A 12828-nucleotide genomic window follows, 5' to 3' on the forward strand; every position below is an offset into this window, starting at 1 on the left:
CAATCATTTGGCCCCCACCTGCCTGTCTACTCGCATATCTCATTTTCTATACTTTTGCTCCAGCCCCCTCAGATTTTTTCATTATTCCATGAGCATGAGACTCTGTTCTTCCAGCTCAGTAGCGCGCATGTCACTACGTCTGCCTGGGATGTGCCCTCTCCCGACGCTCCCTCATCTGAGCACCCCCTCCTTATCCTTCCGGACACGGCCACTATGCCCCTAGGGGACTCCGTGCACTCTTCTATTATGGCGCTTTCCAAGGAAGATTGCAATTTGTTTGTTTATAAAGTCTGCCTTTTTTTCCCACCCAACCAGACTGGAATTGCCTATTTTCTATTGTTGTGCCCTTTCAAGAAGCACGAAGCAAATACTATGGAACAGAACACAAGAGAGCAGTGTGCTCAGCAGGTGCTCACGAGGGGATGTTGGACGAGAAGGTGACCGTGGTTCCCTGTATGGTGGCCTTCCTGAGGCGCGTGAGTCATGAGGCTCAGTTCTACATGGGCAGCTCTGAGAAAGCAGGGCGGGACTCAGGAATTCACTCCAAAGGAAGCCCAGAGAGATAAGGAGAGAAAACATGCCCGTGGCTGGAGTTCGTGGAGAGGAGAAGAGAATGAAATGGAACAGAAAAAAAATCCTTGGTGTAAAACAAGCATGAATACTTGCTTCAAATAATGAAAGAATTTCGTCTCCGTAATGAGAAAGCACATCCTGTCCTTAGAACAAACTAAGAGAAGAAAAGTTACTGAATGTCGAGACCAAAGAATCGGATGGAGTTCAACGCAGCCGAAGCAAGTCCGCGGGAGACGCTTGAGGCCAGCTGCATACCTCTGCCGGGCACTGCTCAGCGTCAGAGATCAGCAACACGGTGTTGACTGTGTTCTCAGGGAAACAGGAGCCCAAGCGGCTCTACGTGGAAAACCAGAACTTAGGGGCCAGGCTCTGGTGATCCCCTGTCTCTGTTTACCTGGGACCGAGGGGTTACCTGGGACACAGGCCCTTCGGTGCTGAGGCCCAACAAATAAGCGCTGTGTATTCAACACTCGTGAACCTTTCGTGAAAAAGAAACAAAAACGATTTGGAGAGGAAAAGAAGGTCTGTTGGCAAAGATCTAGGCAAGTAAGGGAAGAATCAAAATGAAGAGGTCAGTAATGTGGAAGGCTTAGTACAAGAGATGGAAAGAAGCACCGGATATATTTATGTATAAAATTAAAATGAAACAGTGGTGGAGGTTATAATTCAGCAGGTGTCATGGAAGGTGTATAAGCCTTAATGATGTAAAACTCATAATAATGCAAATAACAAATACTAGAGAGTGGAGAGAGGAAGGAGTCAGATGGTCATGTACTGCGCTGACTTATCTTTCTTTTATTTTTTTTAGTGTTTATTTATTTTTGACACAGAGAGGGAGACAGAGCATGAGCGGGGGAGGGGCAGAGAGAGAGGGAGACACAGAATCCGAAACAGGCTCCAGGCTCTGAGCTGTCAGCACAGAGCCCGACGCGGGGCTCGAACTCACAGACCGTGAGATCGTGACCTGAGCCGAAGTCGGACGCTCAACCGACTGAGCCACCCAGGCGCCCCTGACTTATCTTTCATAACAGGAAATCAATTCTGTCTAAAATTGAAAAAAGTAGAGAGAAAGAAAGAAAAAAAACCCCACACTGAATCCAGCTTCTTAATGGCTTTGCATCGTATTTTTACTGAGCCTCAAAAGGATTTTGGGGGAATGAACACACTTTATTGTAGAGAAACATTTATTTGAAGTTGCCCTTGGATTTTTTTTTTAAAGATTTTTTTTCCTTACGTTTATTTATTTTGAAAGGGAGAGAGACAGCATGAGTGAGGGAGGAGGGCAGAACGAGAGAGGGAGAGAGAGAGAGAAGCCCAAGCAGCTCTGCACTGTCAGCACAGAGCCTGATGCGGGACTTGACCCCACGAACCCTGAGATCATGTCCTGAGCTGAAATTAAGAGTTGGATGCTCGACCGACTGAGCCACCGGGGGGCCCCTAAAGATTTTATTTTTAAGTACTCTCTACACCCAATGAGAGGGGCTCAAATTCACAACCCCAAGATCAAGAGTCACATGCTCTGCTGACTGAGCCAGCCAGGTGCCTCTGATTTCTTTTTTCCTTGTATTTATTTATTTATTTAAATTTTTAAAAATTATTTTTGAGACAGAGAGAGACAGAGCATGAGCAGGGGAGGGGCAGAGAGAGGGGGAGACACAGAATCTGAAGCAGGCTCCAGGCTCCGAGCTGTCAGCACAGAGCCCGACGTGGGTCTCGAACTCACAGACTGTGAGATCGTGACCTGAGCTGAAGTCGGATGCTCAACCGACTGAGCCACCCAGGCGCCGCCCTTTTTTTTTTTTTTTTTTTTTTTTTTTACCTTTTAAAGAAGTATTAAATTATAAACTTACTCTTAAAAATCCCATCTGTCCTATTTGCTTTTCATCTTTTATCTATATTTCTCTCTTTATTCACCTAGCTCTAGCCATATAGAAATTTGGGAATAGTGGCGACTAAATATTGAGATTTCTTGCTCTTAGGTGTTTGGATCTAGGTTGGAAGAGAATAAAAATTCTTCTCTGTGCCTTTTCAGTATTTTTAAATTTAAAAAGTATCATGATGGCTAATTTTTGTGTCACCTTAGCTAGGCCATAGAACCCAGATACTTGGTCAGACATTATTCTAGATATTTCCGTGAAATTATTTTTTAGATGAGGTTAAATTTAAATCAGTAGATTTCAAGGAAAGCATATTATTAGCCTCTGTGATAGGATTGGGCCTCATCTAATCAGGTGAAGGCTTTACTATAAAAAGGCTGATCTCCCCCAGAAAAAGAGGGGATTCTGCCAGCAGACTGTCTCTGGGTTTAAACTGCAACTTGCTGGCCTACGCAGTAGATTTTAAACTCGCCAGTCTCCCTAGTTGTCTGAGCCATTTCCTTAAAAATCTCTCTCTCCCCCCCATGCATATATGTACCTACTATTGGTCTGTTCTCTGGAAAATCCCGACCAGTACAAACACCTCACACACATGCACAATTTCAATAAAAATAATCATATATCACGATTCCTGTTTATAAAAAGTTAAACCTTTCATATGAGAAGAGAGTTTCCAAGAAATGGAGGAAAATTTCCCAGGGACTTCCATAGGCCCCTCCCGCAGCTGGTTATTGGTGGAGCGGAGACCAAAACCTGTGAATACTGACTCAAGATCTTCCCTTCCCTTCCACTGGGCTCTGATTATTCCTGTATGATTAGTTTCTTGTGGGAGGGTAGGGTGAGAGGCTTTCATTTTTTCATCCCATTCCCTTCTGTAGTGTTTACATTATGTTTTCTTTATCAATTGCATGAATTACTTTTTTTTAGAAATAATAATTCTAGAACATAGTTTAAATTAAAAAGGAAAGGATACTTAGTGCCATTGGCTCGTACACTTAAACATGGTTTAAAAGGTAAATTTCATGTTATATACATTTAAAAACAATGTTTAGTTATTTTTGAGAGAGAGGGAGAGAGAATCCCAAGCAGGCTCTGGGCCTGGGCAGAGCCAGATAGGGGGCTTGATCTCATGAACGGTCAGATCATGACCTGAGCCAAAATCAAGAGTTGGATGCTTAACCAACTGAGCCACCCAGGCGCCCCTGTGTTATATACATTTTAACAAGACAGAGAGGGAGAGAGGGGGAGAGGGAAGGAAGGAAGGAAGGAAGGAAGGAAGGAAGGAAGGAAGGAAGGAAGGAAGGAAAGAAAGAAAGAAAGAAAGAAAGAAAGAAAGAAAGAAGGAACGGAGGGAAGGAGGGAGGGAGGAAGGAAAAAAAAGAAGAAGAAAAAGAGGGGGCAGGAAAGGGTGGGGAGAACATCTTAGATGGTTAAATGTAGGACCGAAAACAAATGGGTAAAAATTGTTCTACTTTTCCTGAAACTGTCCCCCCAAATGTAGAGTTTTTTTTGCTAAAAAGCAACACATGCCACCTAGACAACTAAAGAGCCCTCTTAAGCAATGAAAGACGAAAAGAGCAAACTTTGGTGGCAATATTTTTTTGCCCCCTTCCCACATCCCACGGAAGCCCGGCCGGGACTGCACTGCAGGGATTAACCTGCAAAAAACATGTGTGCAGGTGCACCTCAGCAGACCATTCCTGGGGGCTGGGACGCCAGCAGTAGGACGTATCTGGAGCGGTGCCCACGTCGTTCCTTCTCTCACTGTCCCGTTAACACTCGAGACCAAAGAGGGGCGCCTGGGCGGCTCAGTTGGTTAAGCGTCCGACTCTTGATTTCGCTCAGGTCATGATCTCACGGTTCGTGGGATGGAGGCCCGCGTGGGGTTCGGCGCTGACGGTGTGGGGCCCGCTTGGTTGGGATTCTTTCCCTCCTTCTCGAGCCCCTTCCCTGCCCGTGCTCGTTCTCTCTTTCTCCCCAAATAAATAAAGCTTTAAAAAGAATTCAGGACAAAACAAAAACCTCCCGGGCCCGGGCTCTGTGTGTTAGAACTGGCACCTGCTGGCTTTCCCTGGCCACGTGCCTGCAGGAGTGGGGAGGGAAGGGGGGGTGAGGGCCACACTCTACGGCACTGGGATGCCAGGGCTTGCACTGCGGCCAGGCTGGAACCATCTAGAAAGCAGAGCTCTTCCTGTCCTGTTAGTCATCTGCCTCATACTCCGAATGGCATTTTTGTTGAGGGGGCCCCGTCTGACCTGCCTCTTGCCTTTCTCTCTCAGGCTTCATTTTCTGGCCCCTCTGTGTCCCTCACGCAGGACTCCTTCACCCAATGACCTTCACCCTGGCTGCCCTCACCTCTGCTCGGAGGGGACGGACCTGATGCAGACATTTGAACCCAGTTTTTTCTTTTCATCATGGTAAACTACACATGACATCGAAGTTACTATTTTAACTAATTTTTTAAAACATCTTTTTCAAATGTTTATTTAGTGTTGAGAGAGAGAGAGACAGAGTGTGAACAGGGAATGGGCAGAGAGAGGGGAAGACACAGAATTTGAAGCAGGCTTTAGGCCCTGAGCTGTCAGCACGGAGCCCGACGCGGAGCTTGAACTCTTGAACTGCGAGATCATGACCTGAACCGAAGTTGGACGCTTAACCGACCGAGCCACCCAGGCGCCCCTATTTTAACTAATTTTAAGTGGACAATTCAGCAGCATTCAGGCCATTCGAAAGGTTATGCTTGACATGACTTTTGGCGCAGGGGACATTTTGAGGCAGCTGTTGGATTCCCTAATTTTCCCCCAATGTTATTACTTGTAAAAACCCCAAGAGAACAGGGCAATGAACAGCCACTCACTTAGACTCTCCATTTGTTAACATTTCCCTTCACTGCTCACTCTCTCTCGCTGGGTGTTCTAGTTTGGTTTTGCTGAAGCATTTGAGATGAAGTCACAGACATCACGGTGACAGCTCACTGCTAATGCTTCTCTGTGTATCTCTTAAACGCAAGGACGCTCTGGTCGAAGCACACAAGCTCTTGTTGGTCTGTTTGTTTTACGTTTTTTTTACATTTACTTATTTAGTTTGAGAGGGAGAGCACAAGCAGGGGAAGGGCAGAGAGAGAGAGGGAGAGAGAGAATCCCACACAGTCTCTGCACTGTCAGCACAGAGCCCGATGTGGGGCTGGAACTCAAGAACCACGAGATCGTGACCTGAGCTGAAATCAAGAGTCAGATGCTGAACCGACTGAACCACCCAGGCGCCCCTTGTTTGCTTGTTTTTATAGCTCAGGATCCTAAGATCCCATGGTATTTAGTCGTCACGTTTCCTTAGTATCATTGAACCTGGAACACATACCGTGTGTGTGTGTGTGTGTGTGTGTGTGTGTTTCTTGACATTATCACTTCTGAAGAGTCCAGATCACTTATTTTGCAGAACATCCCTTGACTTGTTTCCTTATGTTTGGATGTAAGCATTACCAGTACGAAGCACGAAGTACAAATTTAAGCATTATCCGTACGGAGTTGATTATTTCCACACCAGCTGGTGTACTGCAATCCAATTCTGATACTAACCACCTGGAGTTGGCCCAGAGCCCACAGGTACAGGGCACAGTCCCCAACAGAAGTGCCTTCACTTCACATGTCAGCCATAAGTTCAGGGGATCCTCAGGCCACACTCATACTTTGACCAAATGGCTGCAAATTCAGGGGTTCTTAGGACACCCTTAAGTTCAATAATTCCCTGGAATGACTCAGAGTTGAGCAAAGTGTTATTGCAGAGGAGGAAAAATAATTTCCCTTCTATCTTTCGAGGTTCTTGGCTGAGACCTCCCCCCGCCCCCCGTATATACATAATAAAAGGTTAGCAGGAGAAAACCTAACAGAAGCTTAATAACATGTGCGCCTCCTGTATACAAGGAGAGACCCAGAACTGGGTAACTCCCCAGAATGGCCCAAGCCACCATCTTAAGAACTATTTCCAGCTAAAGAACAAAGGAGGTGGGGGGCAAAGTTATAGGAGGTTATCAAGCAAAGCACAGTAAACAAGAGTAGGGTTGTTACGAAGATCTAAGTCTATGCCTTCTCCGCTGATAAAGATCCTAGAGATTGAATCAGCCTTCTCTTCCTGGTACAGAGAGGGAGCCACCCTTACAAATGGAGATTCCCCTTAGACATGTAAATGTCTCTTACAAAAGCGTTGGTTTTAAGACTTTCTGGGGGGGGGGGGGCGGCTCCCGGGTGGCTCCTTTGGTTAAGCTTCCGACTTCTGCTCAGGTCATGATCAGGTTTGTGAGTTCCAGCCCCGCATTGGGGTCTGTGCTGATGGCTCGGAGCCTGGAGCCTGCTTCAGATTCTGTGTCTCCCTCTCTTTCTGCGCCCCGCCCCCCCCCCACCTCCGTTCATGCTCTGTCTCACTCTGTCTCAAAGATAAATAAACATTTAAAAAAAATTAAAAAAAAAAAAAGACTTTCTCCCAAGTTTACGATTTAAAAAAAAAAAAACAAAAAAACAGCTCAAGCCAATCCTTATGCCAAAGAGGCATATTTTGGGATGGTAAATTCTGCTCTCCTTCACTATACTTATTATTATCATTTTATTATAAAGGACCTGGTGGCTGGGGCCTCTGGGTGGCACAGTCGGTTGAACATCCGACTCTTGATTTAGCTCAGGTTATGATCTCATGGTTCGTGGGGTAAACCCCTCATGGGGTTCTGCACTGGCAGCATGGAGCCCACTTAGGATCCTCTGTCTCCCTCTCTGCCTCTCCCCTCTCCCATGCGCTCTCTAAGAATAAATAAATAAACTTAAAATCATTTTTTTGAATCGTATAAAAAGGAGCCCAGTCAAGGTGGCTGCCTCAAAACATCTTTGCTTTAGCCTCGTCAGTAAGGACAGTGCTGATGTTGATTACTACATCTCATAAAGTTTGACATTAAGTACCTGTCAAAGCAATATTTTGACATCAGTATTCTCTTTGGTTCAAAAATTTCTTCCAATCCACAAACTCAGTATAATGCACCCTTTTAATTCTAAGTGTGAAGAGATTTTTCAAGAAAAGTCTCTGGCAGACTCCCTTCATGTCTCATGAACTTGAATGGGTCACTAAGCTCGAAGCCGGTCACTGCCAAGAGGAGTTCATGTTGACATGACAGGCTTAGACCAGTGGTTTTGAAACTTGCATCATGACCTACGAGTGGCTTGAGAAATCAACTGTAGTGGGTGAGAATCAACATTAGAAAAAGAAATAGAAGAAACATATTAAAGTATAACGCACATTGTAAAGGTGTAAATGTAAATCAAAACTTTTTTAAAGCATGTTTTCCGTTTTCTATAAAAAGTGCATAGAATGGTGGCGCCTGGGTGGCTCAGTCGGTTAAGTGTCTGACTTTGGCTCAGGTCAGGATCGTGGGTTTGAGCCTCGCATCGGGCTCTGTGCTGATGGCTCAGAGCCTGGAGCCTGCTTCAGAATCTGTCTTGGGCTCTCTCTGCCCCTGCCCTGCTTGTGCTCTGTCTCTCTGTCTCTAAAATAAACTTAAAAAAAAAAAAAGAAAGAAAGAAAGTGCATAGAATGCACGCGCGCGCGCGCGCGCGTGTGTGTGTGTACTAGGTTGCCATATGAAATTTGTTTCTTTCTCTGGGGTGCAATCTAAAAAGTTTGTAGTCTCAGATTGAATTCTGAGCTGGGGAGAGAGCCACCGTCTTTGAGGGGTAGAGACCTGAACACAATACAGGTCTGTTAGGAAGAGAGGAAGAAGAGATATTGAATACTTAAGCAGCAGAAATTACTACGTCTTCTGGTATCTTTTTTTCTTTCTTTCACAGTGAATTTTCCATACTTTCAGACCCCAGTTGATGAAAACATGCCATGCGGCCCACATTGAAGGATCACAGATATTCATGCAAACATAAATCTTCTGGGGCTGTCCAATTAGGAGGAACTAAAATACAAGAGAGAAGTTACTGGTTCTCTTTTGGAGGTAGGCAGCAGAAATAGGAACAGGGATCCCCCTAAATAATTGCCAGACTGAGAAAAAAAGAAATTAGTTCTACATTTCCAGTAGACGTTAACAGGTACATCATCTGACAAAACAGAATGTTTGTACTCCTCAATGCAGTATCGCCACACTGAAATTATTTAAAATTTAAACATATTAGATGAGGCCCCAGCTAATTGGTTGTGTGAGCTGTCAGGCAAAGGTCGATGAGTGTAGTTTGGTTGGTTCTCAGACTCAAAACCTTTGAGGATAAGAAAGGAATTTTATTGCCAAAAACTGTTTCCGGGCACCCCTGTTAAGCCAAGTTCTTAAACCTCTATAGCAATGAACAGATTCAATTTCAATTAATAAATTTGGTACGGGAATCACTTGTAAATGTCAGGAAATGAAGACATTTCACAAACCTCAGAAGCTGCATGTAAAAGAGTTTACAACTAGGGGCGCCTGGGTGGCTCAGGTCATGATCTCGCGGTCCGTGAGTTCGAGCCCCGCATCGGGCTCTGTGCTGACAGCTCGGAGCCTGAAGCCTGTTTCGGATTCTGTGTCTCCCTCTCTCTCTGACCCTCCCCCCGTTCATGCTCTGTCTCAAAAATAAATAAACATTAAAAGAAATTTTTTTAAGAGTTTACAACTAAATGTGGAGGTCCAATTTTTTTTTAAATCAAAAAGCCTGTGAGGTTGATCCTTTGACACAAGAAGAGGGTCTTACATTCTCTTTAGCCCAGGATGTCCTAAGTGATACACCTCACAGCTCCTCGCCAGCCAGGAAGAGACTGGATTTGACTAGACAGTTTCCCAGATAAACACCATATCAAATTGGTCTGTTTCTAATTTGGTCAGAAGTTTCTGCAACAAAAGCCTCTTTTTTTCCTTGGCTGTTTCCTTTACTGGAAGATTCATGGGATTCACGCAACCACCCCATTGACTTGTATATGTGTAGAATGACCTTTAAGGTTCACGCTTTTATCATACCTGGGTATTAGGAGCTGGGTAATTTTTGGCTGAAGATCAGATTACTCAATTAGTAGATATAAAGGCCTGTTTGTTTCACATCTCTACCAAAGGACGTTTAAAGTGGAGAGGGGGCAGGTGTGGAAACGCAAAACAGAACAACCCATTCTAGGATCTATTTTATGGCCTAGAATAAAAATCCCCTTTCTCTCCTTCCAGATCAGTATCCATGCCAGCTAGCTTTCGGAAACTTACACACAAACATTTACTTAAGGTCGTGCCACAACTTCGTGGAAACTGAGCGGCTCGATCTTTGAGGGACACAGCTGGTAACCAAGCATTTGCTGGATTTCCTAGTCAATCGGAGAGGCTTTTCAGTTCAGATGTCCTAAAAGGCAGCATGAGAATATTTCAAAAGTATATATTATCTCTCCTCTGGATCCTTCCCACATTGTTGAGACATGGGAATAACTTTGCATTTCCCTGGTTAGATTTTGTAGTATTTTCTGTCCAAACAGTTTAAGTCCCCAAACTTCTCCACTTCATTCCTGTGCCCCCCCACCCCCGCCCCGTAGGTTTCCAGTATGGCTTCAGCGTACCTCGGGCTCAGGGTTAGAGAATTCTTCCAACCCAGTTCCAGTAAGTGTCCATGCCTTTAAAATCACAAGAGAACAAACACTAAGTCTGGGATACCTTTGGTTGTCAGGGTTTTCGTAGGGGTGTTTCGCTTAACGAAAGAAGGACTTTGGGAGCTAGGAGAATGGGGAAGGAACGTACTTAGTGGCTACAATTTATTCCCTGCTTACCACGTCCCAGGCACCGAACAACATTTTACGTGTATTATTTCATTTTAATCTTTACCTATGATGGGGGTATTATTTAGCCTTCAAATATCTTAGAGCTTAAGTACGTTGATCAATGTCACACATCTAGTATATTCTTCATCTTAACCTTCTTGAAGATGGAGACGTTTTGTTGTTCCTCATTATGTATTCAGAACCCAGACCCATGCCTGATATGCGGTAGGACCTCCATAAACATTTACTGAATGAATGAACTAATGAAAAAAATGTATTATGTACTTTTAAAAAAATGTTTATTATTTATTTATTTATTTAAAGTTTATTTATTTTGAGACAGAGCGAGCATGAGTGGGGGAGGGGCAGAGAAAGAGCGAGAGAGAGGGAATACCAAGCAGGCTCCACACTGTCAGGGTAGAGCCCAACGTGGAGCTTGATCTCGTGAGCTGTAAGATCATGACCTGAGCTGAAATCGAGAGTCAGGTGCTTAACCGCCTGAGCCACCCAGGCACCCCCAAAAAACGTTTATTTACTTATTTTGAGAGAGACAAGGTGCAAGCAGGGGAGGAACAGAGAGAGAGAGGGAGAGAGAGAGAGAATCCCAAGCAGGTTCCATGCTATCAGCGCAGAGCCTGATGCGGGGCTTGATCTCATGAGATCGTGACCGGAGCTGAAATCAAGAGTCAGATGCTTGACCAACTGGGCCACCCCGGTGCCCTGCAAAATTGTATTAACCAAAGTAAAAGAGCTAGGATTAAAATGTGGGTCTATCCTCTTACTCTCTTTAAAAAAAATTTTTTTTAATATTTATTTTTTTTTAATTTTTTTTTAACATTTATTTTATTTTTGAGACAGAGAGAGACAGAGCATGAATGGGGGAGGGGCAGAGAGAGGGAGACACAGAATCTGAAACAGGCTCCAGGCTCTGGGCCGTCAGCACAGAGCCCGACGCGGGGCTCGAACTCACGGACCGCGAGATCATGACCTGAGACGAAGTCGGCCGCTTAACCGACTGAGCCACCCAGGTGCCCCTTTAATATTTATTTTTGACAGAGAGAGAGAGAGACAGAGCATGAGCGGGGGAGGGGCAGAAAGAGAGGGAGACACAGAATGTGAAACAGTCTCTGAGCTGTCAGCACAGAGCTCGACACGGGGCTCAAACTCACAGACCGTGAGATCATGACCTGAGCCGAAGTCGGACGCCCAACCGACTGAGCCACCCAGGCACCCTTACCATCGTACTCTCTTTCCACCACACTCCATAGCATCCTCACAGGACAGGAATGGCTGTCTTTCCAGCATGTTGGTTTCTCAGGGACCCCACTGGCTCCTCTTACTGTGGAAGGGGCCCATGGACAGCAGCTTACATCTGCTAACTCTGGCTTTTCATTTTTGTCTAGGGCATCTTCCAGATATTTCCTCCTAGAAAGTCGTGTATTTTGCAAACTTGGAGTCTTCTATTCCAGGGAAACAATAAATTTGGCATTGCAGGGAAACAAGCTGGTGGTAAGAGTGGACAGAAGGAAAGGAAAGCCCTGTCTCAAACCACAAGGTGTCACAAACTTTTGGAATAGCATGAACATGTGTGTTTCCTCTTTCTTGTACAATTGCCTTTGGTGAGCAATCCTTTCAACTTGCGGACAATGAGGGGGTAGGAAGAGAAGGGAAATTACAGTGCAAATGAAGACATTAACATCCACATGAGGTGGCCTTAAAATAACATCAGTAATAACAGTAATCCCTGTGGTTGAACGAGACGATATTATTTGTGCTGTCGATGATAGGGCTAGGCGAAGAGAAAGGATCATGAAGTCTACTTCCTGTCCAACACTTCTGCACCCAACTAGACAACTTTCTCTGTTTAGAATTCCGTGGAGCAGAATATGGAGATTTCTGGGAATTGGCTGAGCTTTCTCTCTAAAGCAAAACATGAAGGTGATGTGGAAGAAAATGTGTGGCAGAGAAGGAAAGAGTGCCAGATTCCAAAAGGGCTTGGGAATCTGGCTTGGGAAATGTTATCACCAGTACCAAGGGAGAAACGGAGCTCTGGATGTGGGTTGTGCAGAGGGTGAAGAGGCTGCCCGTTGTGGTGGACACTTGTTCCGTGCCAGAGAGCTATGTTTGCATTTCTCTCCTATCAACTACTGGTTTTGCGTTTTGTTGTTTTTTAAAGTTTATTTAGTTATAATTTTTTAATCGAAAACATTTTTAAGTTTATTTATTTATTCATTTATTTATCATTTTTAAAAAATCTAACTTATTGTCAAGTTGGCTAACCTACAGTGTATACAGTGTGCTCTTGGCTTCGGGAGTAGATTCCTGTGATTCATCACTTACGTACAACCCCCAGCGCTCATCTCAACAAGTGCCCTCCTCAATGCCCATCACTCATTTTCCCCCTCTCCCCGCACCCCCCATCAACACTCAGTTTGTTCTTTGTGTTTAAGAGTCTCTAATGGTTTGCCTCCCTCTCTGTTTGAGACTATTTTTTCGCCTTTCCTTCCCCCATGGTCCTCTGTTAAGTTTCTCAAATTCCACATGTGAGTGAAAACATACGACATCTGTCTTTCTCTGACTAACTTATTTCACTTAGCGTAATACCCTCCAGTTTCATCCACGTTTTTGCAGA

This window comes from Panthera tigris, chromosome D4 (assembly GCF_018350195.1).
Source record: "Panthera tigris isolate Pti1 chromosome D4, P.tigris_Pti1_mat1.1, whole genome shotgun sequence".
Taxonomy (NCBI): Eukaryota; Metazoa; Chordata; class Mammalia; order Carnivora; family Felidae; genus Panthera; species Panthera tigris.